The sequence below is a fragment of the Eschrichtius robustus genome, chromosome X, assembly GCF_028021215.1.
Source record: "Eschrichtius robustus isolate mEscRob2 chromosome X, mEscRob2.pri, whole genome shotgun sequence".
Taxonomy (NCBI): Eukaryota; Metazoa; Chordata; class Mammalia; order Artiodactyla; family Eschrichtiidae; genus Eschrichtius; species Eschrichtius robustus.
In genome coordinates, this window is record NC_090845.1 from 108,699,610 (window position 1) to 108,724,038 (window position 24,429).

Consider the following 24,429-nt stretch of genomic DNA (forward strand, 5'->3'; position numbering starts at 1 on the left):
ATTTCTGTGCATTACTTTTGTATCCTGCTACTTTTCCAAATTCATTGATTAGCTCTAGTAGTTTTCTGGTAGCATCTTTAGGATTCTCTATGTATAGTATCATGTCATCTGCAAACAGTGACAGCTTTACTTCTTCTTTTCCAATTTGGATTACTTTTATTTCTTTTTCTTCTCTGATTGCTGTGGCTAAAACTTCCAAAACTATGTTGAATAACAGTGGTGAGAGTGGACAACCTTGTCTTGCTCCTGATCTTAGAGGAAATGGTTTCAGCTTTTCACCATTGAGAACGATGTTGGCTGTGGGTTCGTCACATATGGCCTTTACTATGTTGAGGTAGGTTCCTTCTATGCCCACCTACTGGAGAATTTTTATCATAAACGGGTGTTGAATTTTGTTGAAAGCTTTTTCTGCATCTATTGGGATGATCATATGGTTTTTCTCCTTCAATTTGTTAATATGGTGTATCACGTTGATTGATTTGCTTATATTGAAGAATCCTTGCATTCCTGGAATAAACCCCACTTGATCATGGTGTATGATCCTTTTAATGTGCTGCTGGATTCTGTTTGCTTGTATTTTGTTGAGGAATTTTGCATCTGTGTTCATCAGTGATATTGGCCTGTAGTTTTCTTTCTTTGTGACATCTTTGTCTGGTTTTGGTATCAGGGTGATGGTGGCCTCATAGAAGGAGTTGGGGAGTGTTCCTCCCTCTGCAATTTTTTGGAAGAGTTTGAGAAGGATGGGTGTTAGCTCTTCTCTAAATGTTTGATAGAATTCACCTGTGAAGCCATCTGGTCCTGGGCTTTTGTTTGTTGGAAGATATTTAATCACAGTCTCAATTTCAGTGCTTGTGATTGGTCTGTTCATATTTTCTATTTCTTCCTGGTTCAGTCTCGGCAGGTTGTGCATTTCTACGAATTTGTCCATTTCTTCCAGGTTGTCCATTTTCTTGGCATAGAGTTGCTTGTAGTAATCTCTCATGATCGTTTGTATTTCTGCAGTGTCAGTTGTTACTTCTCCTTTTTCATTTCTAATTCTATTGATTTGAGTCTTCTCCCTTTTTTCTTGATGAGTCTGGCTAATGGTTTATCAATTTTGTTTATCTTCTCAAAGAACCAGCTTTTAGTTTTAGTGATCTTTGCTATTGTTTCCTTCATTTCTTTTTCATTTATTTCTGATCTGATCTTTATGATTTCTTTCCTTCTGCTAACTTTGGGTGTTTTTTTCTTCTTCTTTGTCTAATTGCTTTAGGTGTAAGTTTAGGTTGTTTATTTGAGATGTTTCTTGTCTCTTGAAGTAGGATTGTATTGCTATAAACTTCCCTTTAGAACTGCTTTTGCTGCATTCCATAGGTTTTGGGTAGTCGTGTTTTCATTGTCATTTGTTTCTAGGTATTTTTTGATTTCCTCTTTGATTTCTTCAGTGATCTCTTGGTTATTTAGTAGCGTATTGTTTAGTCTTCATGTGTTTGTATTTTTTACAGTTTTTTCCCTGTAATTGATATCTAGTCTCACAGCATTGTGGTCGGAAAAGATATTTGATACGATTTCAATTTTCTTAAATTTACCAGGGCTTGATTAGTGACCCAAGATATGATCTATCCTGGAGAATGTTCCATGAGCACTTGAGAAGAAAATGTATTCTGTTGTTTTTGGATGGAATGTCCTATAAATATCAATTAAGTCTATCTAGTCTAATGTGTGCTTTAAAGTTTGTGTTTCCTTATTTATTTTCATATTGGATGACCTTTCCATTGGTGAAAGTAGGGTGTTAAAGTTCCCTACTATTACTGTATTACTGTCCATTTCCCCTTTTATGGCTGTTAGCATTTGCCTTATGTATAGAGGTGCCCCTATGTTGGGTGCATAAATATTTACAGTTGTTATATCTTCTTGGATTGATCCCTTTTTCATTGTGTAGTGTCCATCTTTGTCTCTTGTTAATAGCCTTTATTTTAAAGTCTATTTTGTCTGATATTAGTTTTGCTACTCCAGCTTTCTTTTGATTTCCATTTGCATGGAATAGTTTTTTCCATCCCCTCACTTTCAGTCTATATGTGTCCCTAGGTCTGAAGTGGGTCTCTTGTAGACATCATATATATGGGTCATGTTTTTGTATCCATTCAGCCAGTCTGTGTCTTTTGGTTAGAGCATTTAATCCATTTACATTTAAGGTAATTATCGATATGTATATTCCTATTCCCATTTTCTTAATTGTTTTAGGTTTGTTTTTGTAGGTCTTTTCCTTCTCTTGTGTTTCCTGCCTGGAGAAGTTCCTTTAGCATTTGTTGTAAAGCTGGTTTGGTGGTGCTGAACTCTCCTAACTTTTGCTTGTCTGTAAAGGTTTTAATTTCTCCATCGAATCTGAATAAGATCCTTGCTGGGTGGAGTAATCCTGGTTGTAGGTTTTTCCCTTTCCTCACTTTAAATATGTCCTGCCACTCCCTTCTGGTTTGCAGAGTTTCTGCTGAAAGATCAGCTGTTATCCTTATGGGGATTCCCTTGTATGTTATTTGTTGCTTTTCCCTTGCTGCTTTTAATATTTTTTCTTTGTATTTAATTTTAGATAGTTTGATTAATATGTGTCTTGGCATGTTTCTCCTTGGATTTATCCTGTATGGGACTCTCTGTGCTTCCTGGACTCAATTGACTATTTCCTTTCCCATATTAGGGTAGTTTTCAACTATAACCTCTTCAAATATTTTCTCAGTCCCTTTCTTTTTCTCTTCTTCTTCTGAGACCCCTATAATTCGAATCTTGGGGCATTTAATGTTGTCCCAGAGGTCTCTGAGACTGTCCTCAATTCTTTTCATTCTTTTTTCGTTATTCTGCTCCCTGGCAGTTATTTCCACCTTTTTATATTCCAGCTCACTTATCCATTCAGTGGTGGGCTGCACAGGCCCCCGGGGGTGGGGGGGTTGTGGATAGTGACCTGTGCTTGCACGCAGGATTCGTGGTGGCAGCGGCGGCAGCGTTAGCGTTTCACGCCCATCCTGGGGTCTGAGCTGATAGCCGCGGCTTGCACCCATCTCTGGAGCTCATTTAGGCAGTGCTCTGCCTTCTGTGGGCAGACAGGGAAGGAATCCCCTCTCCTCGCGCACCCCAAAACAATGGTCTCTTGCCTCTTCGGCAGGTCCAGACTTTTTCCCAGACTCCCTCCCGGCTAGCTGTGGAGCACTCTGGGTCTCACTTTTCTGTTTCTTTCAATGGTTACTATTTTGGGTTGAAAATTAGACATTCTAGAAAATATGTTGCAGTGATTCTGAATTCTGATATGTTCTTATGATTACTGAGTTTTTATTCTAGTAGACAGTTAACTTACTTGAATTGAAACTGCAAACTTTGTGTACCTTGTGGTATGCAGCAACTGATATATCTGCTTTGTTCTTATGGCTATCCACTTAGATTTTTAGCCTGGCCCCCTGTGCAGTCTCCCATGTGCCTATGTAATTAGGACAGAGATGAAGCTCAGCCTTTCTGTGGTTTCCTTGCCTCTAAGGTTTCACACCTAAATACCAGCTGTCCTGCTGGCCTTGAGCTCTGTCTATTGGCACTTCAAGACCTTAGGCTTCAGCTTTCTGCTGCTCCATCGAAGCACAGATGGGACTACATTCAGTTAAAAAAAAAAAGAAGCACTGCTAACTATATACCCGAAACAACTGAAAACAGGTGCTCAAATAAGTACATATGCATGCATGTTCATAGCAGTACTGTTCACGATAGGGAAGAGGTTGAAATAGCCCAAATGTCCATCAATGGATGAATGGAAAAACAAATTATATACACAGGCAATTGAATATTATTTGGCCACAAAAAAGAATGAAATACTGGTATCTGCTACAACACAGATGACTGTAAGTGAAACATTATGCTAAGTGAAAGAAGCCAGACAAGAAGGCCACATATTATAGGAATCCATTTATATGAAATAATTGGAATACATAAATCCATAGAAGTGGAATACATAAATCCATAGAAGTAGAATACAGATTGGTGGTTGCCAGGGGCTGGGGGGAGGGTGGTCTGAGGAGAAACTGCTTAGTGGGTAAGAAGTTTTACTTTAGAGTGATGGCAAAGTTTTGGAATTAGATATAGGTGGTGGTTCACAACATTGTATATATATTAAATGCCACTTGCAAATGATTAATTTATGTTGTATGAATTTCACTTCAATTAATTATTTTTTAAATTATTTTTCAACATCACTAGCCATTAAAGAAATGTAAATTAAGACCACAAAGAGATACAAATACATACTTATTAGAACAGCTAAAATAAAAAATAGCAACAATACCAAATGCTGGCAAGGATATGGAACAACTGGATGTCTCATACATTACTGGCGGGAATGTAGAATGGATGATCATAGTTTGCCAGTTTCTTATAAAACTAAACATCCAACTAGCATACAACACAGCAATCATATTCCTGGGCATTCATCCCAGAGAAGTGACATTTTATGTCTACACAATAAACCTGTACATGAATCTTCACAGCAGCTTCATTTGTAATAGTCCAAAACTGCAAACAACTGAAATGCCCCTCAGTAGGTGAATGGTTAAATAAACTATGGCACATCCATTCTATGGAATACTAATCAGAAATAAAAAGGCATGAAATATTGAAAACACATGGATCTCAGGGGCCTTATGCTAAGTGAAAAAAAAAGCCAATTTCATAGGGTCAAAAAATTCACTTGCTGTATGATTCCATTTATATAACATTCTAAATGTGACAAAATTGCAGTGATGGAAAACAGATTAGTGGTTATCAGGGGTTAGGCATGGTGAGGAGAGGAAGGGTGAATATGACTATAAAGGAGTAGCACAAGGAAGATCTTTGCGGTAACAGGATTGTTATTCATCTTGATTGTGATGGTGGTTTCCGAAATCTACGCACGTGACAAAATGACATAGAACTACGCATACATTCTATCAATGTCAGTTTCCTGGTTTTGATATTGTACCACAGTTATGTAAGATGTAACCACTGGGGGAAACTGGGAGAAGGGTACATGGACCTCTCTGTACTATTTTTGATACTTGCTGTGAATCTATAATTGTTTCCAAATTAAAACGTAAAAAATAAATAAATAAATAAAATATACCTCAATAAAGTTGATTTTAAAAATAAAAATAGGGCTTCCCTGGTGGCGCAGTGGTTGAGAATCTGCCTGCCAATACAGGGGACACGGGTTCGAGCCCTGGTCTGGGAAGATCCCACATGCCGCGGAGCAACTGGGCCCGTGAGCCACAATTACTGAGCCTGTGCGTCTGGAGCCTGTGCTCCGCAACAAGAGAGGCCGTGACAATGAGAGGCCCACGCACCGCGATGAAGAGTGGCCCCCGCTCGCCGCAACTAGAGAAAGCCCTCGCACAGAAACGAAGATCCAACACAGCCAAAAATAAATAAATTAATTAATTAATTAATTAAAAATAAATAAATAAATAAATAAATTTTAAAAGTTAAACCAAACCATGGGAATTTCCTGGTGGTCCAGTGGTTAGGACTCAGCGCTCTCACTGCTGGGGCCCAGGTTCAATCCCTGGTCAGGTAACTAAGATCTCGCAAGCTGCAAAAAAAAGTTAAACCAAACCACCTACCAAAAAAAAAAAAAAAAAAGCAAATAAAGCAAATGCTCAGATCTTTCTCTATGTAGCTCCCTATTTCAAGTATAGATTTCTCTCTGGTCTTTACCTGTTTTGTGTTGGGTCTCATGAGTCCTCTCTTGCACATGCATACTTAAGCTGATAAAAGGATTTGGGCAGAACTTATATCCACAATTTGAGTCTCACTCCTTCTATAATTCTCTTGCTGCTAGTATTTCCCTCTTTAAACTTCCAGTTGATTTTCCAGCCCTGAAAGGTACCTTGAGCCAATAAGGCTGTGCTTCTCCCCTGTTTCTTTAAGCCATAGTCATGGGGGTTAGGAAATGGCTTCAGACCAGAAAGTCACAAACTAACTCTTACCCCTTGCAGTTGCAGTGTTTTTCCTTCTCTGATTTTGTGCACTTTCCAGTGTCTATAACAAGTTTTTTTAATCAATTTTTATAATTGTTACCTGCAATAAGATTCATTTGACCACTTCACTCCTCCACAATTACCAGAAGCCTCTGTTTTATATTTTTAAATTATATCAATATTATTATAAGAGCTTCCTTGTCATGAAACCCACATATGAGAAAAGTTTCCAAATAAAAAGGAGAAGCTCCAACTCTACCACAATTTTTTTCTGTCAAATGTTCTTAATATGAATATCTTAGCCACTGTATTCCTCAGGATAGATAGAAGCATAATCAAGCTCATATGTACTGTCAAAAAAACTGACCTTTTGGGAGGTACCAGCTTTACTAAAATATAATTCACATACCACATAATTCACAATGCAAAGTAGTAACCACTGTACGATCACGGCCACATACCACATAATTCACACGTGTAAATTGTACTGTTCAATATTTTTAGTATATACACAGAGTTTTGCAATCATTATAGTAATCAATTTTAGGACTTTTTCATCACCCTCAAGAAGAAGCCCCTATACCCTTTAGCTATGACCCTTTTACCCCCTAGTCCCCACAGACCTAGGCAACCACAAATCTACTGCCTATTCTGGACATTTTGTATCAGTTGAATCATATAATGTATGTTCTTTCAAGACTAGATTCTTTCACTGAGCATAATGTTTTCAAAGTTCATCCATATTGTAGCTTCATTCCTTTTTATGGCCAAATAATATTCCATAGTATGGATATACCATATTTTGTTCATTCATTCATAATTTTTTAATTGGGTTGTGTGTCTTTTTTTATTATTGAACTGTAAGATTTCTTTATATAGTCCAAATACAAGTCCCTTATCAGATATATGATTCACAAATATTTTCTTCCATTCTTTTTTTTTTAATTTATTTATTTTATTTGTTTTTGGCCGTGTTGTGTCTTCATTGCCGCGCATAGGCTTTCTCTAGTTGCGGCGAGCGGGGGCTACTCTTCATTGCAGTACGCGGGCTTCTCATTGAAGTGGCTTCTCTTGTTGTGGAGCACGGGCTCTAGGTGCACGGGCTCAGTAGTTGTGGCCCACGGGTTAGTTGCTCCGCGGCGTGTGGGATCTTCCCAGACCAGGGGTTGAACCTGTGTTCCCTGCATTGGCAGACGGATTCTTAACCACTGTGCCACCAGGGAAGTCCCTTTCTTCCATTCTTGTGGGTGTCTTTTCGCTGTTTTGATAGTATCCTTTGAAGCATAAAAGCTTTTACTTTTTATCAAGTACAACTTATCTATTTTTTTCCCTTTTCGCTAATGCATGTGGTGTGATATCTAAGAAACCAGTGACAAATCCAAGATCACGAAGATTTACTCCTATGTTTTCTTCTAAGAGTTTTATAGTTTTAGCTGTTACGTTTAGGTTTTTGATCCATTTCAAATTAATTCTTATATGTCGGGTGTGGCAGGGGTCCGACTTCATTCTTTTGCATGTTCATATTCAGTTGTCCCACACCATTTGCTGAAGAGACTATTTTTCCCTCATTGAGTTGTTTTGGTATTCTTGTTGAAAATCAACGGACTGTAAATGTGAGGGTTTATCTCTGGATTCTCAGTTCCATTCCATTTATCTATCTGTTTATCCTTATGCCAGTGCCTTACTGTCTTGATTATTTTTGCATTGTCAACAGTTTTGAAATCAGAAAGTGTGAGGCCTCCAACTTTGTTCTTCTTTTTCAACATTATTTTAGCTATTCTGGATCCCTTGAACTTCCATATGAGTTTTAGGACTACCTTGTCAATTTCTACAAAGAAGCCAGCTGGAATTCTGATACAGATTGGATTGAACCTATAGATCAGTTGGGGAAGTACTGCCATCTTAATGACAGTTAAGTCCTCCAGTCCATGGATATAAGATGTCTTTCTATTTATTTACACTTGGTTTAATTTCTTTCAATAATGTTTTGTAGTCTTAAGAATATAAAGTTTGCATCCCTTTTGTTAAATTTATTCCTACATATTTTAATCTTTTTATGCTATTATAAATGAAACTGTTTTCCTAATTTCATTTTCAGTTTGCTCATTGCTGTTGTATAGAAATACAATTGATTTTTGCATATTAATTCTGTATCCTCCAACTTTGCCACACTTGTTTATTAGTTCTAATAGCTTTTAGTGGATTCCTTAGGATTTTCTATATACTAAACCATATCATCTGCAAATTAGATAGTTTTACTCCTTCCTTTATAATTTAAATGCCTTTAATTTCATTGTCTTGTCTATTTGCCCTGGCTAGAACTCCAGTAAAATGTTGAATAGAAGTAGTGAGAGTAAACATTCTCGTCTTTTTCCTCACCTCAGGGGGGAAATCTCAGTGGCGTACAACCTTTATTTTTTGCTCATGTTACATGTAAGCTATGGGCTATTGGAGGGTCATTGCAACTGTGCTCAGTTCTTCTCAGCTTTACTTTGTAGACATAGATGTCTTCTCATTCTAGGACCCAACCTGAGGCCTTACCTGGACTATACTATTCTCTTGGCAGAGGGCAAAAACAAGAGGCTGAGCCAAACCACATAATCACCTTAAACCTCTACTTGGATGTGACATGTGTCATATCCCTTCACACTCTATTGCCAAAGCATGTCAGTGGAACTCAAAGTCAAACCTATACTCCTCCCACAAGAGGCATGGCAAGTCACCTGGCAAAGGGTAAGGATACACAGTCCTCTTACAGGAAAGGCGGGGAGTAAATAACTGTGAACAGTAATATCATCTACCCTATTGAGTCTATATTTAATTTTCATCATCTCTAAGAATTACGAAAATGATTAACTAAGCAATAAGTTCAATTAATATCTTGACACAAAAACACAATGAGGCCAGCTATTTTTTGTGACCAAGACCATTCTTTAGAAATTGTCCAAGGTCACAGAGAATACTATATTGGAAAAGTTATCTAAAACTTCAAAATAAGGAAAAATGATGATTGCATGACCTGTTAAATATCATGGCAGCACATTTTCTAATAAGCCTTTTAGTCACCTGACTCTCTCAAGGTTTGTAACTTAAACTATCTACAACTGATTAGAGTCCAGAGAATTTTAGTCGTATAAAGTTAGAGGTTAACTTGCAGAAAACTTCTAAGAAGTGATTCACTTTTTGGAGGCTGCTTGGTTCAGTGAAAAAACTCAAATTTTTCAGTTTATTGCACTATAAAACATTAGCCGATTTTGAATCTAACTTATTTTATTTTGGCATTGTTTTCCCAACTGACTAGATGAATCCCTGTTTTTCAAATGTTCTTTGAACAAGTATTCTTCTATAGCAGCTGATTCTCTCATTACTTGGCTGGAACAAAACATTGACATGTGCTACCAAACTACGTTGTCTGAGACTTGTGCTTTTATAGATATCACCTAGGCCAAGCAATTTCCCCTGAACCTCTCTCCTTCCAACCTCTCACCTATCTTCTGTGCTCCCACAGCACCCTGTACTTTTCCTATCAAAGCACTACTCACATTGCATAGGAATTGCCTATTGATTTATCTTCCTCCCTTCCCAGATTGTGAGCACCTTGGCATAGATCTTGCCTTGCTCAGATCCCCAGGGCCAAGTACAGTGTCTCCCACATCCCATAGAATCAATCAACATTTGTAGAATGAATGATTGGTCTGTGATTGTAGCAAGTTGATGACAAATAATTAAAATGAATGAATGAAGCAAGAAAAATTGGTCTTCATAATTCCAAAAGACACATGCACCCCAGTGTTCATTGCAGCACTATTTACAATAGCCAGGTCATGGAAGCAACCTAAATCCCCGACAGATGAATGGATAAAGAAGATGTGGTACATATATACAATGGAATACTACTCAGCCATAAAAAGGAACAAAACTGGGTCATTTGTAGAGACTGTCATACAGAATGAAGTTAAGTCAGAAAAAGAAAAACAAATATCATATATTAACTCATATATGTGGAACCTAGAAAAATGGTACAGATGAACTGGTTTGCAGGGTAGAAATAGAGACACAGATGTAGAGAACAAACGTATGGACACCAAGGGGGGAAAGCGGCGGTGGGGGGTGTGTGTGTGTGTGATGAATTGCGAGATGATTGGGATTGACACGTATACACTGATGTGTATAAAATAGATAACTAATAAGAACCTGCTGTATAAAAAATAAATAAATAAAATAAAATTCAAATCAAAAAACAAAAAGAAAAATTGGTCTTTAGAATTCAGGGGAAGATATCACAATAGACATAATAGCTATGGGAGAAAATTAAAGAGAGAAAATATAGCTGGTCCTCACTTTCAGAAAGGCCAATATATGAAATTCAAATTTAGGATACAAGAGTACACATTCATTTTCCTAAAGCTTCTTTGTTTCATGAAATAATTCACTACAGTTCCCTGAAACAACAGGATCTCCTTCTGTGTTTAAGTACCTCTTATTAATTATCTGACTGAGTTAGCTTTAGAATCTGTTGACAAATGCAGTTCAGAAGTGAAAATGTGAGTCAATGAGAAAATTATTTGATTTATGCATGTGTTTGCTCTAGAGCACTTTACAGGAACATAATTATTGTGTAAAGTGAACCAGGAGTACCCAGGATAATGAAAAAGTTTAGTTTACAGGCCAATAGCTCTCTACCTCTAAAGGCCTTTGGATAAAAAAAAAGAGGGGGTGAATGAATGTGCTTTTATGCTTCATTTTAGCACCTTTAATGTTTGCCATCTTACTTTACTATCTCCCTGGTGAAGCCCTCCCTCCCCTTCTAAAACAAAGTATCCTCCCATTCTTCCTCAAAAGAGGACATATTGTTAATAATGCTAACATTTAACTAAGCTACACTAATTAGAATTTTAATGGAAATTTGTTTATCACTTTAATTTTTTAATATTTATTTATTTTGGCTGCGCCAGGTCTTAGTTGTGGCATGCAGGATCTTTTAGCTGCGGCATGTGGGCTTCTTAGTTGTGGCATGCGGGCTTCTTAGTTGTGGCATGTGGAATCTTAGTTGCAGCACGCATGCGGGATCTAGTTCCCTGACCAGGGATCGAACCTGGGCCCCCTGCATTGGCAGCACGGAGTCTTACCCACTGGACCACCAGGAAAGTCCCTATCACTTTAAGTTTAGCATGTGTCTCTGTTAAGCCATTCAGTATGTTCTCCAAATGCGGTAGGTAAGTGAAAGTTTTGTTAACTGAACTGTGGTTTTAAAATGTCCTAAGGAAGCTTTCTGACTAAATATAAAAGCAAATCACTTATTTCATACCTCAGCAACTTTAATGATTCACCAAGGCAGAGAATGCATGTTGGACATATATTTCTTACTTTGAGAAAGAGTTTACACTCTATTTGGACTGGTAGGCAGTCAGAATTTCCCTGGACATATACCACAGGGAACAGTGAGATGTGACTCCTGAAAAATTCCTAATGACTTCATCTCTCAACATACTAGCTCTAAAATGACTGGGAGTATGACTGCATGAAAAGTCCCTCTGGCTTATATCTTCTATCAATCACCCATAATGTTCTTTCTTCAAAGGTTAGCCTATTCTTGTTCCTAGGACATTAGACATCTACCTTTTATGTCTGCCAACAGAAATGAACAATTAAAGAGACCCTGGGGAAATGTGCCATGTAAATTGCCTCCATGCGTATTATTTCAATTATAAAGAGAAAAAGATGTGTTTGAAAAAATTTGCACTCCAATATTTTTTTTTAAGTTGCTCTAAACTAAACTAATATCCTTCCCAAAATAATGGCCACTTCCACCAAAATAAAAATAACCAGAAAGAGAATTTTCTTTAGCCAACTCATTGTCTGTCAAAAATAATTATATCAACCTTGAAAAGAAAAAACACTGCTATTTATTAAGAGGTATAGAAAAGGAGTGACACCCACTGTTATATAGAGACCAATCTAGAAATTCATTTACTCAGGCTCCCTGGTGAAAAAAAGCATGGATGAATTAGCCTACCAGTCATCTCTAATTTATCAATGGGTTGCGCTCCAAAATTTATCTGTAAGTCAACAGTTTGAAACTCAGAACATATTTTCTCATAAGAACAAAGGGTAGTTAGGGTCTCAGACCAGCTCACGAAAGCCTACAGATTGTAAATCTACCTCAACCATGGAACTGCTGGTATCAGTCTGCAGGCTGGATCCTGATAACAATAGGCCACAGTACAGGAGGGAAGAATAAAAGGATCTCCTTTTCCCTTCCTGTTGCAGAGCAATTTAAAGAAAACTTTCCCAAAAGGTCAAGCTTAGGTATAATACCATCTGTTCCCCTAATAATCCTGCCCAATGTCTTTAACCTCTCTTAAACCCCTCAAGGCTAACACAACCCCTAGTTTCATGCTTGTTGAGGTAGAGGACAGCAGGCTGAGCATCAGATAGTAGGGACTCAGCTATGATTTCTTGTATGTGAGATATGGACACCAACTCTAGAAAAACTGGGATACAGAGAAAGGACTCTGTTCATGGATGTTGGGTCCATAGGTGGGACTAGCCATAAGGGGCAAGATGGCTAGTCAACTATTGCAAGAATCAAAAAGTTAAATATCAGTTGTGACATAATCCTACAATGAAACTGGAGGAAACAAGCAAATACAAAACCCAGAAGCTTAACTTCACAAATCAGCCCAAGGTAAAACCACCAAGTGGGCCAGGTCCTTTTTGGCAACTTTCCCACCTCTCCTTTCACCTTCAAGTAGCCATCTGAGTTGCCTACTGTGGCACTCTCCCAAGATCAGGCCACGTCCCTTTCTCTGACTTTTGCCTAGGTAGAATCTCTCAGTGCTTTCCTAGGGAATATGGGAGCATGATGCGCTACCACCGGAAATCATTTGTGCTTCAGTGCTAGGGAGAGAATTGATTGCCTCCTCCCACAATGCCTTAGCTTAATGAATATGCACAACTCCAGAAGTGCTTGTAAAGTGCTTAACTGTGAGAATTTCATACACCACAGCTATCCGGTAAGGTGGATATTTTGGAACCAGGGCCTTTCAGTGTCCACTTAAACTATACCTATAGACAACTACCTACCTCACCCATATATGTACATACCAGGCCTAGAACCGAAAACCTCTGGAGAGTTGATATCCCCAGGAAATCTCCATCCTCTGATTTTAAAAACAACCATTTATTGAGCTCTATATAAATATGGGCCAAGCACCACTGTATAAATTATCTCACTTAATCCTTAGGACTACCTTATGAAATGGTTGTCATTATTAGCCTCACTTTACCAATAAGGAAAAAGAGGCACAATCCATCTAAAAAAAAAGGCAGGGAAAAAGTAAAAAAGGAAGAGACAACGGGACAAATAGAAGACAAATAGCAAGATGTCAGATTTAAATTTAGCCATTCAATAATGACATTAAATGTATTGTCTAGACACCCCAATTAAAAGGCAGAGATTGTAAAATTGGATTTAAAAACAAGAAAATCCATTTTAAATATAAAGGAAAAGGATGGAAAAAATATACCATGCAAATGCAATCGAAAGAAAGCTTGAGAAGCTATATTAATATTAAAGTAGATTTTAGAATGAGGAATAGTATCAGGGGTAAAGAAGAATACTTCGTTTTGATAAAGGGGTCAATTCACCAAGAATATATAATCCTAAATGAGCATGCACCTAATCACAAAGGTTCAAAATACTTGAAGCAAAAACTGACAAACTAAAAGAAGAAATAATTATCACAATTAAATTTGTAAATTTCAAAACACCTCTCTCAGTAATCGACAGACCAAGCAGACAGAAAATCAGCAAGGATACAGAAGATTTGGAACGCCACCAACCAACCTGACCTAATTGGCATTTATAGAACACTGCGTCCGACTAAAACAGAATACACATTCTTTTCAAGTGCATGTGGAATATTCACCATGGTAGGCCAGCTGCTGTGTCATAAAACAAGTCTCAGTAAATTTAAGAGGATTTAAATAATTCAAAGTAAGTTCTTTGACCACAGCACAACTAAACTATATATCAATAACAGAAGGATAGCTGGAAATACTGCAAATATTTGGAAATTAAGCAACAAACTTCTAAATACCACATGGGTCAAAGAATAAATCACAAGGGAAGTTGGAAAATATTTTGAGCTGAATGAAAATGAAAATACCACACAGCAAATTTGTGAGATGCAGCTAGAGCAGGGGTTAGAGAGAAATTTATAGCAGTGAATTATTAAATGTTTATATGACCCCCCACTCACCAACATCAGAATATTATGCAAGGAAAAGTAAAGAACAGAGGACAAAACCCAGCTCTGAATGCAACTCCAATCATAGAAAAGTGAACCACTGCAGATAAGAGTCAAAGGAGAAGGTTTAAGTGGTATCAAAAGTAGGTCTGAACTCCAAACTGCTTACCTTGGTAGTAGATGCTTGCTGACGATTCACATCTAGGCTAATAAGAGGTTAGATCCAGCAAGGTCAGTGAAGGTAGGCTGGAGAAGGCAGGGGAGTCAGAGTGAACAAGAGCAGCATGTGCTAGCAGAGTTGAACTCTGATCCCAGGACAGAGGCTGTTACTCTTTATTTTAAAATATTTCTTGCTAAGGATGGGTTTTCCCTGAGGCCTAATACACTTATCTCCCCCAGAAATAGCCTCTGGATGGGTTCTGTCCCTAATTGACGGAAGAGTAAAGATGCTGGGATTGTAAGCTCGTTAAACTCTGTTAATTCCCAGATATCATCCCCATATTATAATCACCTGAGGGACTGTTTTTAAAAACTACTCCAGGCCTGCATCCCCAAGAGAATCTGATTCAGTATATTTGGAGTGGGGGGTGGAGCCTAATGTTTTTGATTAATTCTGATTCTGATGATTCCCAGTTTGCATACTGGCATAAATATTACCACTAATAACAATTGCTAACAGTTACTGAGTACCTGCCATGTACTAGGTCCTCTTTACACGCTTTACATGTATTGTGAGATTTAATTCATGAACAAAAGGGCATTGTGAAGACCAGGTGAGGAAGTGTAAGTGGAGCTCACCCCACTCAGAGGAAACAGACAAGGAAAATCATCTTGACCTCGAGGCAGTAACTTTTCAATGATCTGTAAATATACAAAAAATATGATTAACACGGATTAAGGTGATAGAAGGATTGGTGACGTCAGGCTTAGTCATGAAAAAAGACTGAAAAAGTCTTGAGGCAACATGGAATAGTATACAGAGGTATGATCCAATCCTGAGCTAGTATGATAACAGGTTGGCTTCAAGGATTCTGCACTCTACCAAAATTGGTCTGAATTCTCAACCTGTTCAACATTCTCTCTCCTCCAGTGCCAAATTAGGATTAAACCAGATCCAAAAAGACCTACACCCTCTAGATCTGAGTAGAAATAGGTTGGCTTCCTGAACATCTAAATCCTTCATGAAGTCTTCCCAGATCAACCTGTTGAGAACAAAACTTCCCAAATCACACATAGTCTGAGGTCATTCTTACTCTGAGTACTCACCATCATCTTAAAATGTAACTGGACCTCAGATGGCATGTGGTATGAATACCTTACTCATTTTACATCTCATTTCTTGCTTGTATATCTTGTAAGCATGATCTTTTGTCTGTATTATTGATGTCTTGGTTCAGTTGTCCTGGAAAGCACAAAAGGTGCCTGCATAATAGTACCTGGCAGTGGTATACTTAATTACAATTCATAAATGTTCTTTGATGATAATATATGTAACCCTAGAAGATACACACTGCATTGAAATAAGGATCCTGAAAGCCTTGAATATAGTACAATAATACCATTCTGGTTAAAATTTTGTGAGGACAGGGGAATAGCTCTTTATCAGTCTGATACTCAAGTCCAAGGACATCTGTCATCTGACAAAAACCAGACATTGTCTAAGTTAGAGTTTAAGTACCAGATCATTTTCTAGCTCCTATCCCTGAAAGGAAGGCTATTTCCCATTTGCAATGATGCATTTCTCAAGTTTATGTGCTCTGTGCTCAATCAAAACCTTCTCCTTTCCTTCTTCCTCCACTAAACACCTCCATTTAACACCACATCAAAGGAATTAAGCTTTGTTAGCCTGACCCATGTAGAAATGGTCATTATAGCTTAAAACAGAACCTAAGAATCAGAAACAAAGAGCAATTCTTCTTACATTAATGTGTATCTTCTCAGGTTGCCACACACTTCCTTTAGTCACTATTTCCAATACCTCTCCTATTGTTATTCTCAATTATCACGTCAATTTGTGTTTATAACTACAATAAAATCTGTATTCAATTAGCATGAATTAGCATCTTTTAAAGAAGTCATCCTTTTATTCGCAACTTCACACCAAATAAAATCTCTTTGGCCCTGACAGGATACCTAGAAATGTTATTAAAAATTTCAATTAAAAAAATTAAACATTTAAACTTGCTTCTGATAAGTAATAAGATAGAATATATTATGTGATAAGATAGAATATTATAATATTGTAATATTATAAGCTTCATTCTACCTAAGAGGCAACCTTTAGAGATCAGTATCCACAAAAATGTAAAAAAAAAAAAAAAAGAATCAAAGGCCAGGCACAGCTTTTAAACTAATGAGATCTTATGTTGCTGGGATCATGGAAACCAAACAATGATCACATGAGTTTTCTGATCTTTACAAACATGCTTATAAAAAGTAAAGCCATCATAAATCCCAGTTTAAGAACCTGGTCCCAAATATTCAAAAATGTTTTCCTGGACTAAACCAAAGCATCAGAGACCTGGGTGCCTGAGATACATATTTTGGTGTCATTGTAGAGATATCCTTAACTTGAATGAGCTGAGGTGTTGGCCATCAGCTAACATTCAGGGCCATTACAAGATATTGATACATCCCTTTGTTTTATTTACTGAAAAGACAGGACCACTTCTTCATGAGAATGCAAAGGAGAAGTTTCTTTAGGCTTCACTGCCAGAAAATGTTATTCTCCATCACGACTGGCTTTTTATTTACGGACAGTGTAATTCCTGTAACTGACCACATTACCTTCTCTGTGTGGCCTGACAGGTTTTCAGAGCCAATTCATGACTAAAGTGTACACAACATTTGGGGGTATTGGCCTCACTTGGGGTATTAGTTTCACTCAGAAATCAAATTTTCTTGTTTACTTTTTTTTTTCTTTAACATTTTGAAGAGTGTGGCCCATGTATATTTTTATATTTTTTAACATCATTATTGCAGTATAATTGCTTTACAACGGTGTGTTAGCTTCTGATTTATAACAAAGTGAATCAGCTCTACATATACATATATCCCCATATCTCCTCCCTCTTGCATCTCCCTCCCACCCTCCCTATGCCACCCCTCTGGTGGTCACAAAGCACCGAGCTGATCTCCCTGTGCTATGCGGCTGCTTCCCACTAGCTATCTATTTTACATTTGGTAGTGTATATATGTCCATGCCACTCTCTCACTTCGTCCCAGCTTACCCTTCCCCCTCCCCGTGTCCACAAGTCCATTCTCTATGTCTGCATCTTTATTCCTGTCCTGCCCCTAGGTTCTTCAGACGATTTTTTTTTTTTAGATTCCATATATGTGTGTTACCATACAGTATTTGTTTTTTTTTCTTTCTGACTTACTTCACTGTGTATGACAGACTCTAGGTCCATCCACCTCACTACAAATAAATCAATTTCATTTCTTTTTATGGCTGAGTAATATTCCATTGTATATATGTGCGACATCTTCTTTATCCATTCCTCTGTTGATGGACACTTAGGTTGCTTCCATGTCCTTGCTATTGTAAATAGAGCTGCAATGAACATTGTGGTACATGACTCTTTTTGAATTATGGTTTTCTCAGGGTATATGCCCAGTAGTGGGATTGCTGGGTCGTATGGTAGTACTATTTTTAGTATTTTAAGGAAACTCCATACTGTTCTCCATAGTGGCTGTATCCATTTACATTCCCACCAACAGTGCAAGAGGGTTCCCTTTTCTCCACACCCTCTCCAGCATTTACTGTTTGTAGACTCTTTGATAATGGCCATTCTGACTGGTGTGAGGTGATACCTCATTGTAGTTTTGATTTGCATTTCTCTAATGAGCAGGGATGTTGAGCATCCTTTCAGGTGTTTCTTGGCAATCTGTCTATCTTCTTTGGAGAACTGTCTATTTAGGTCTTCTGCCCATTTTTGGATTGGGTTGTTTGTTTTTTTGATATTGAGCTGCATGAGCTGCTTGTAAATTTTGGAGATTAATCCTTTGTCAGTTGCTTCATTTGCAAATATGTTCTCCCATTCTGAGGGTTGTCTTTTCATCTTGTTTATGGTTTCCCTTGCTGTGCAAAGGCTTTTAAGTCTCATTAGGTCCCATTTGTTTATGTTTGTTTTTATTTCCATTTCTCTAGGAGCCGGGTCAAAAAGGATCTTGCTGTGATTTATGTCATAGAGTGTTCTGCCTATGTTTTCCTCTAAGAGTTTGATAGTGTCTGGCCTTACATTTAGGTCTTTAATCCATTTTGAGTTTATTTTTGTGTATGCTGTTAGGGAGTGTTCTAATTTCATTCTTTAACATGTAGCTGTCCAGTTTTCCCAGCACCACTTATTGAAGAGGCTGTCTTTTCTCCATTGTTTATTCTTGCCTCCTTTATTAAAAATAAGGTGACCATATGTGAGTGGGTGTATCTCTGGGCTTTCTATCCTGTTCCATTGATCTACATCTCTGTTTTTGTGCCAGTACCATACTGTCTTGATTACTGTAGCTTTTTTTTTTTTTTTTTTTTTTTATTTATGGCTGTGTTGGGTCTTTGTTTCTGTGCGAGGGCTTTCTCTAGTTGTGGCAAGCGGGGGCCACTCTTCATCGCGATGCGCGGGCCTCTCACTATCGCGGCCTCTCTTGTGGCGGAGCACAGGCTCCAGACGCGCAGGCTCAGTAATTGTGGCTCACGGGCCCAGCTGCTCTGCGGCATGTGGGTTCTTCCCAGACCAGGGCTCGAACCCGTGTCCCCTGCATTGGCAGGCAGATTCTCAATCACTGCGCCACCAGGGAAGCCCCCGATTACTGTAGCTTTGTAGTATAGTCTGAAGTCAGGGAGCCTGATTCCTCCAGCTCTGTTTTTCTTTCTCAAGATTTCTTTGGCTATTCGGGGTCTTTTGTGTTTCCATACAAATTGTGAAATTTTTTGTTCTAGTTCTGTGAAAAATGACGTTGGTAGTTTGGTAGGGATTGCATTGAATCTGGAGATTGCTTTGGGTAGTATAGTCATTTCACAATGTTGATTCTTCCAATCCAAGAACATGGTATATCTCTCCACCTGTTTGTATCATCTTTAATTTCTTTCATCAGTGTCTTATAGTTTTCTGCATACAGGTCTTTTGTCTCCTTAGGTAGGTTTATTCCTAGATATTTTATTCCTTATGTTGCAATGGCAAATGAGAGTGTTTCCTTAATTTCTCTTTCAGACTTTTCATCATTAGTGTATAGGAATGCAAGAGATTTCTGTGCATTAATTTTGTATCCTGCTACTTTACCAAATTCATTGATTAGCTCTAGTAGTTTTCTGGTAGAGTCTTTAGGATTCTCTATGTACAGTATCATGTCATCTGCAAACAGTGACAGCTTTACTTCTTCTTTTCTGATTTGGATTCATTTTATTTCTTTTCCTTCTCTGACTGCTATAGCTAAAACTTCCAAAACTATGTTGAACAATAGTGGTGAGAGTGGGCAACCTTGTCTTGTTCCTGATCTTAGTGGAAATGGTTTCAGTTTTTCACCATTGAGAATGATGTTGGCTGTGGGTTTGTCATATATGGCCTTTATTATGTTGAGGTAAGTTCCCTCTATGCCTACTTTCTGGAGGGTTTTTATCATAAATGGGTGTTGAATTTTGTTGAAAGCTTTTTCTGCATCTATTGAGATGATCATATGGTTTTTATCCTTCAATTTGTTAATATGGTGTATCACATTGATTGATTTGCGTATATTGAAGAATCCTTGCATTCCTGGGATAAACCCCACTTGATCATGGTGTATGATCCTTTTAATGTGCTGTTGGATTCTGTTTGCGAGTATTTTGTTGAGGATTTTTGCATCTATGTTCATCAGTGATATTGGCCTGTAGTTTTCTTTCTTTGTGACACCTTTGTCTGGTTTTGGTATCAGGGTGATGGTGGCCTCATAGACTGCGTTTGGGAGTGTTCCTCCCTCTGCAGTATTTTGGAAGAGTTTGAGAAAGATAGGTGTTAGCTCTTCTCTAAATGTTTGATAGAATTCACCTGTGAAGCCATCTGGTCCCGGGCTTTTGTTTGTTGGAAGATCTTTAATCACAGTCTCAATTTCAGTGCTTGTGATTGGTCTGTTGATATTTTCTTTTTTCTTCCTGGTTCAGTCTCAGTAGGTTGTACTTTTCTAAGAATTTGTCCATTTCTTCCAGGTTGTCCATTTTATTGGCATATAGTTGCTTGTAGTAGTCTTTCATGATCCTTTGTATTTCTGCAGTGTCAGTTGTCACTTCTCCTTTTTCTTGTCTAATTCTAATGATTTGAGTCTTCTCCCTTTTCTTCTTGATGAGTCTGGCTAATGGTTTGTCAATCTTGTTTATCTTCTCAAAAAAACAGCTTTTAGTTTTACTGTTTTTTGCTATGGTTTCCTTCATTCCTTTTTCATTTATTTCTGATCTGATCTTTGTGATTTCTTTCCTTCTGCTAACTTTAGGGGTTTTTGTTCCTCTTTCTCTAATTGCTTTAGGTGTAAGGTTAGGTTGTTTATTTGAGATGTTTCTCGTTTCTTGAGGTAGGCTTGTATTGCTATAAACTTCCCTCTTAGAACTGCTTTTGCTGCCTCCCATAGATTTTTGGTTGTCGTGTTTTCATTGTCATTTGTTTCTAGGTACTTTTTGGTTTCCTCTTTGATTTCTTCAGTGACCTCTTAGTTATTTAGTTATTTAGTAGCATATTGTTTAGCTGCATGTGTTTGTATTTTTTACAGATTTTTCCCTGTAATTGATATCTAGTCTCATAGTGTTGTGGTCGGAAAAGATACTTGATACGATTTCAATTTTCTTAAATTTACCAAGGCTTGATTTGTGACCCAAATATGATCTATCCTGGAGAATGTTCCATGAGCACTTGAGAAAAATGTGTATTCTGTTGTTTTTGGGTGGAATGTCCTATAAATATCAATTAAGTCCATCTTGTTTAATGTATCACTTAACGCTTGTGTTTCCTTATTTATTTTCATTTTGGATGATCTGTCCATTGGTGAAATTGGGGTGTTAACATCCCCTAATATGATTCTGTTACTGTCAATTTCCCCTTTTATGGCTTTTCTCATTACTCTGAGTTCTTTTTCAAGTAGAATGCCTATTTCCTCTTCACTTGTTTGGTCTGGTGGTTTTTTACCTTCATCTGCTGTGTGTTTCTCTGTCTTCTCATTTTGCTTAACTTACTGTGTTTGGGGTCTCCTTTTCGCAGGCTGCAGGTTCTTTGTTCCCATTGTTTTTGGTGTCTGCCCCCAGTGGCTAAGGTTGGTTCAGTGGGTTGGTTAGGCTTCCTGGTGGAGGGGACTGGTGCCTGTGTTCTGGTGGATGAAGCTGGATCTTGTCTTTCTCGGGGGCAGGACTGCGTCTGGTGGTGTGTCTTGGGGTGTCTGTGACCTTATTATGATTTTAGGCAGCCTCTCTGCTAATGGGTGGGGTTGTGTTCCTGTCTTGCTAGATGTTTGGCATAGGGTGCCCAGCACTGGAGCTTGCTGGTCCTTGAGTGGAGCTGGGTCTTGGCGTTGAGGTGGAGATCTCTGGGAGAGCTTTCGCCATTTGATATTACATGGAGCCGGGTGGTCTCTGGTGGACCAATGTCCTGAACTCACCTGCCACCTCAGAGGCACAGGCCTGACACCCAGCCAGAGCAGCAAGACCATGTCAGCCACATGGCTCAGAAAAAAAGGGAGGAAAAAAGCAAGCAAGCAAGCAAGCAAGCAAGAAAGCAAGAAGAAAGAAAAGAAAGTTATTAAAATAAAAAAATTTTAAATTATTAAAAATTAAAACATAATTTAAGGAAAAAAAGAAAGAAAGAAGAGGGCAACCAAACCAAAAAACAAATCCACCAATGATAGCAAGCACTAAAAACTATAGTAAGAGAAAAAAAACAGACAGAACCCTAGGACAAATTGTAAAAGCAAAGCTATACAGACAAAATCACACAAAGAAGCATACACATACACACTCACAAAAAGAGGAGGAAAAATATATATACCTATATATAAATAAAAGGAAGAGAGCAACCAAATCAATAAACAAATCTACCAATGATAATAAACTCTAAATACTAAACTAAGGTAAACATAAGACCAGAAACAAATTAGATGCAGAAAGCAAACCCCAGTTCTACAGTTGCTCCCAAAGCCCACTGCCTCAATTTTGGGATGATTCGTTGTCTATTCAGGTATTCCACACATGCAGTGTGCATCAAGATGATTGTGGAGCTTTAATCTGCTGCTCCTGAGGCTGCTGGGAGAGATTTCCCTTTCTCTTCTTTGTTCGCACAGCCCCTGGGGTTCAGCTTTGGATTTGGACCCGCCTCTGCGTGTAGGTCGCCTGAGGGCGTCTGTTCTTCGCTCAGACAGGACGGGGTTAAAGGAGCAGCTGCTTCGGGGGCTCTGGCTCACTCAGGCCGGGGGGAGGGAGCGGTACGGAGGAGGCGGGGCGAGCCTGCGGCGGCAGAGGCCGCGTGACGTTGCAGCAGCCTGAGGCGCGCCGTGCGTTCTCCCGGGGAAGTTGTCCCCGGATCACGGGACCCTGGCAGTGGCGGGCTGCACAGGCTCCCAGGAGGGGCGGTGTGGAGAGTGACCTGTGCTCGCACACAGGCTTCTTGGTGGCGGCAGCAGCAGCCTTAGCGTCTCATGCCCGTCTCTGGGGTCCGCGCTGATAACCCCGGCTCACGCCCAACTCTGGAGCTCCTTTAAGCGGCGCTCTGAATCCCCTCTCTTCGCGCACCAGGAAACAAAGAGGCAAGAAAAAGTCTCTTGCCTGTTCGGCAGCTCCAGACCTTTTCCCGGACTCCCTCCCGGCTAGCTGTGGTGCGCCAACCCCAGTCCTCTCCCTGCGATCCGACCTCCGAAGCCCGAGCCTCAGCTCCCAGCCCCAGCTCCCAGCCCCGCCCGCCCCGGCGGCTGAGCAGACAAGCCTCTCGGGCTGGTGAGTGCTGGTCGGCGCCGAGCCTCTGTGCGGGAATCTCTCCGCTCTGCCCTCCGCCCCCCTGTGGCTGCGCTCTCCTCTGTGGCTCCGAAGCTTCCCCCCTCTGCCACCCGCAGTCTCCGCCCGCGAAGGGGCTTCCTAGTGTGTGGAAACCTTTCCTCCTTCACAGCTCCCTCCCACTGGTGCAGGCCCCGTCCCTATTCTTTTGTCTGTTTTTTTCTTTTTTCTTTTGCCCTACCCAGGTACGTGGGGAGTTTCTTGCCTTTTGGGAGGTCTGAGGTCTTCTGCCAGCGTTCAGTAGGTGTTCTGTAGGAGCAGTTCCACGTGTAGATGTATTTCTGATGTATTTGTGGGGGGAAAGGTGATCTCCACGTCCTACTCCTCCACCATCCTGAAGGTCTCTCCCCTCCCTCCCATGTTTGTTGTTTGCCTCCATTGACCGGAATGAACTTCCATGAGAGCAGAAAGTTTGTTTTGCTCAAGGCTGTACCTCTGGTGCTTAAGAGGCACTCAAATATTTTTTGATTAAATCTTTCATAGGATTCTCTATAGCAGGTTTTTTGTAAGTAAAATTTTACTGGAATTCAGTCATGCTCATTCATTTACATATCATCTATGGCTGCTTTCACACTATAATGCAGAGCTGAGGAGGTCCGAAAGGGTCCATGTAAGCCCACAAAGTCTCAAATATTTATTCAAAGTCTCAAATATTTATAATCTGGCTCCTTACAGAATGATTGCTGACCCCCAACAGCACTCACTTGTCCTTTATTTCTCAAGTTAAACTGGAAGTGCTCTATGTACAGGAGTTAGGTCTTAATACTCCTGTGTATGTAGAACAGGAAATCTTTAAAATAGCTATTGAATAGATTTTCTTCTTCCGACATAAATTATTTCTGCTCAGTTAAATTCAAAGTTAGCAGTTTCCATCCTCAATGCATTTCTAGCAAGGCCAAAAGCAAAGGTTACCTGTGTTCAATAATTTGGGGGAGAGAGAGAAGAGATTCTGATGCTAAGTAGCAGCAAATTTTCACAATCATGAAATCTTTAAAATGTGAATGCAACATAACAACTGGAAAGCTATTCCCTGGTATGTTTCTAACAGATGATTTTGAGGTGAACCATCGTTATTTTCTCATTGTAAAAATCATTCTAACAATGTATCATTTTTTAAATGCCAGGCACATTATGGGTGCACAACAGTCATTGAATAGATCACTCTCCCATAAATAATCACTGTGCTCATCAATTTTTGCAAATTATAATTACCTGAAAAGGGGCA

The 24,429-nt window shown here is 39.0% G+C and overlaps 1 non-coding gene and 1 pseudogene across 1 annotated transcript; one reads left to right on the forward strand and one right to left on the reverse strand.

The window, feature by feature from the left end:
* The window catches only part of LOC137756420 (tyrosine-protein kinase Fer pseudogene), a 60,577-nt pseudogene that overhangs the window by 32,833 nt on the left and 3,315 nt on the right, over nt 1–24,429 (forward strand).
* TRNAG-GCC (transfer RNA glycine (anticodon GCC)) lies at nt 11,035–11,107 on the reverse strand. The gene has a single exon. It is a non-coding gene; the product is annotated as a tRNA-Gly (tRNA).